The sequence below is a fragment of the Notamacropus eugenii genome, chromosome 1, assembly GCF_028372415.1.
Source record: "Notamacropus eugenii isolate mMacEug1 chromosome 1, mMacEug1.pri_v2, whole genome shotgun sequence".
Lineage (NCBI taxonomy): Eukaryota > Metazoa > Chordata > Mammalia > Diprotodontia > Macropodidae > Notamacropus > Notamacropus eugenii.
The window spans coordinates 744725445-744729716 of NC_092872.1; the positions used below are offsets into that span (position 1 = coordinate 744725445).

At 42.4% G+C, this 4272-nt stretch overlaps 1 pseudogene; it reads right to left on the reverse strand.

Annotated features, from left to right (window-relative positions):
• Positions 1-2442: 2442 nt before the first annotated feature.
• On the reverse strand, positions 2443-3738 carry LOC140524112 (adenosylhomocysteinase pseudogene; annotated as a pseudogene).
• Positions 3739-4272: the final 534 nt, after the last annotated feature.

The following is a 4272-nucleotide window of genomic DNA, read 5'->3' on the forward strand; positions in this document are numbered from 1 at the left end:
TGCTATCATGACCCTGCATGTTGAGATATTTTGGAGAACCTACCTAGGACAAATGGTAGGACCCAAGTTCTGCTCAATACTGGAGCCCTCGGAAACTATATTTCCTTGAGTCAGACCAGAAAATGGGGAATGTATCTTTCTCTGAAGGCCATATTCAAGAAGGTAATGATAGTAGAAGGTAATGTCTGGGAAAGAAGGGAGGAGGGAAACCTTTCATTCTGAGATGTTGTAAAGGGGTTGCCTGGCTTCCATGGAAATAGATAAGGTATGACTGAGTTGCTATTAGGGTATCTGTGACTTGGTCCTGGTTAAGCATGTAAGTGACCAGGAGGCCAGTGTAGTCCTCAATAGAAATTGCAATGTTTGAAGGAAGGGAAAGTTTGAGGATGAAGATAATAACACATTGGTTTGACATGTTGAGTTTGTGGTACTGAAAGCTCACCAAGATGGATCTGTCCAACGTCAATAGTGACTAGGTTCAGACACCTCCAAACAACCATAAAATAGCACCCCAAAACAAATCCTGGAATAGCAGTACCAGCAAAATGTTGGGGTGACACAATCTTTGAGTCCAACAAACTTGGAAGATGAGCAGAAAGCATGTTTCACTCTGGTAAAAGGTGAATGCAGGTCTGGATAGGAAGCATCCCGGCAAGCCAGCAGCAAGCTCCACCTCAGCAAACCAGTAGATCCCAAAACCCGATGTGGTGGAGCAGGCAAATGTCAATACCAGGAACCTCACCCCCCTCCACCTGACTTGTGCCTCAGTATAACCAAGGTAATGGGTAGACTCCATAATAACCAGGTAATGGGCAATGAGGACCGCCAAGTGCTTCAGTGTAACCCTAGAGAAACAGACAGATGCAGCCTCAGCACATGCCAGACACTAGCACTAGGATGCTGGCTCAGCACCAGGTAAGCTACCAGTCCCCAAGAGCTTCCAGGAGTGCCAATCACCCTCACTTTACCTCCTCAATGCAGTACCAGACATGAGGGTCCCTCATGGTCCTCAGGGGGGCAATATCAGGTAAACAGCCAGAACATGCAGCCCCTGGTACAAAAAGCCTGACACCACGTCCCTTCTACTCCAGTAGCAGAGCTCAAATTTAAAGGGAAGGAAAAAGTCCCCAAAAGATGAGCAATAAACAACAAAAAAATCTGAGCTTAGAAATTATAATGATGACAGGGAAGATCACGACACAAACATAGAAGAACACAGCAATAAACAACAAAAAAATCTGAACTTAGAAATTATAATGACAGGGAAGATCATGACACAAACACAGAAGAACACAGCAATGTTGAAATGTTTATGGACAAAACCCCAAAGAAAAATGTGAAGTGTTCTCAAGCCCAAAAAGCACTTATAGAAAAACTCAAAAAGATGCATAAAATCATATAATAGAGGTAGAAGAAAAATTGGGAAAAGAAATGAGAATTATGAAAAATAAGAGCCAAAAGTTTTGAAAAAGAAAACAGCTACTTAAAAAAGTAGAACTGGCCAAATGGAAAAGGAATGTAAAACCCACTGAAGAAAACAACTCCTGAAGAAGTACAGTTGGCCAAATAGAAAAGAAAGTACAAAAGCTAATGGAGGAAAACAACTCCTTAAAAGTTATAATTGGCAAGTGGAAGCTAATGACTCTATAAGATATCAAAAATCAATTAAACACATTCAAAAGAATGCAAGAAAAATAGAAGACAATATAAAACACTTAAAGGGAAAAGCAACTGACCTGGAAAATAGATCCAGGAGAGAAAATGTCAGAATCATAGCCCACCTGAAAGACACAATAAACAGGAGGACCTGAGCAGCATCTTTCAAGAAATAATCAAGGAAAACTGCCCTGATATCCTGGAACCAGAGGGAAAAATAGACATTGAAAAAATCCACCGATCACCTCAGTAAGGAGATCCCAAAATGAAAACTCTAAGGAATATTATAGCCAAATTTCAGAACTAAGCAGTCAAGGAAAAAATAATGCAAGTGGCCAGAAGGAAAAAAAAATCAAATTTTGGGGAACCACAATCAGGAATACATAGGACTTAGCAGCTACAACATCAAAAAAGGTGAAAGTTGTGGAACATGGTAATCAAAAATCACCTACACCTAGTGAAATTAAACATAATACTTCAAAGGAAAAAAATGGTCATTCAATGAAATAAAACGATTTTAAGCTTTCATAAGAAGACAATAATTAAATGAAAAAATTGATCTCCAATATCAAGACCCAAGAGAAGTATAGGTAGGTAAAAAGGCAGAAGAAATATAAGGGATTCAATAGAGCTAAACTGTTTATATTGCTACATGGTAAGATAATGCTTTATAATTCTTTTTTTTTGCTCAACCAAACCTAGATACCATTTATTACTCTGTGCAGGAAGGGCTGGAAAGGCAAGAAAATGTGGTTGGCCATCTGGAGTTTCTGAGCTGGGCAGGACTCAGAACCAGTAGTAGTCAGGTTTGAAGGGGCTCTCTCTGGGGAGAACCAGGAATTGGAACTGTTTTTCCATCAGCTTGGTCAGCTTCACATTGAGTTTGCCAAAGTGAGCCTCAACAGCTTCATCCAGCTTCTTGGGAAGGAAGTACACTCCCACAGGATACTTGTCCAGGTGGGTCCACAGCTTAATATGGGTCAGCACCTGGTTACTGAAGGAGCTACTCATCATCATGCGGATGGCCCATAGCACAGCCCAGGTTGACTAGATAGCCTTCTGCTAGTAGGATGATCTGCCACCCATGCTTCAGCTTATAGCAGTCTACCTGAGGCTTCATATTCACTTTCTCTACAGAATTTTGATTCAGTCACTTTACATCTATTTCCAGGTCAAAATGGTCAGTGTTATATACTATGACACTGTCCTTCATCTGTTCAAAGTGCCTGCCCAAGATGATGTCCATGCATCCTGTGGTGGTAACAAAGATCTTTCCCTCTTTGCAGGCCTCATCCATGGTAATCATCTCATAGCCCTCCGTAGAAGCCTTCAGTACACTGATGGGGTCTATCTCTCTGATGATGACTTGGACACCAAAGTCCTGAAAGGCCTGAGCACAGTTCTTGCTCACATTACCATAACCTGCCACCACAGCCACCTTGCCTGCAATCCTCACACCAGTGGCTCATTTGATGCCATCAATTAGGGACTCACGCAGCCATACAGGGTGTCAGACTTGCTCTTGGTAACAGAATCATTCACATTGATAGCTGCCACTTTCAGAACTCCATTGATTTTCATCTTATATAGATTATGGACACCCTTGGTGATTTCCTCTGAGATGCCTCTGATACCGTTTAGGAGTTCAGGGTATTTGGCGTGAACGAGGTTGGTAAGGGCCCCACCATCATCTAGGATCATGTGGAGGGGCTGCTCATTCTTGAAATAGAGGGTCTGCTCGATGCACCAGAGGTGTTCCTCATGGATCTCCCCCTTCCAAGCGTACGCAGGAATGTCAGTTTTGGCAATGGCAGTTGCTACATGATCTTAGGTGGAGAAAATATTACAACTGGACCACGGTACCTCAGTTCTCAGAGTCACCTGTGTCTCAATAAGAACAGCTGTTTCCACGGTCATGTGAAGGCAGGCAGCAATCCAGGCATCCTTCAGTGGCTTGGAGGCTGAGTACATCTTTTGAAGTTTCATCAGGCCTGGCATCTCATTCTCTGCTATGTCCAGGGCCTTGCATCCCCAGGCAGCCAGGCTGATGTCAGAGACTTTGTAGGGTAATTTGTCAGACATGTTGTGGCCTCCTCTGCAGTTACTTAATGACTTAGCAGAGACCACTGCCCAGATACTTCAGGGGTGGAAGTGATGGGGCCACAGAAAGGTTGAGGCAGGTGGCAGGCAGCACCAGGAGGGGCGATGCTTTATGATTCTTAAAAATTGTGTTACTAATAGTAAAACTAGAAGGATGATACATAGATACAGGGAATAGATATAAGATGAATTTGAGGGAATGACATAAAAAAATTAAGAGATGAGACAGAAGAGTACACTGGGTATAGAAGGAAGGGATAAGTAGAATGGGATAAATTATTTCACATGAAGAGTCATGAAAGGCATATTATAGTGGAGGGGAAGATGGGAGGGTATGTGATGGGCATCACTTGAACCTCATTCTTGTCAGTCTTGGTTCAAAGAGGGAATAATACACACAATCAGCTGAAAATAAAAATCTATCTTACCTGACAGGAAAGTAGGAAGGGAAGAGATTAAGTAAAAGGTGGAAAGGGAAGGGGGACTGAAGGAAGAGAGGGCAGATCAGGAGAGATT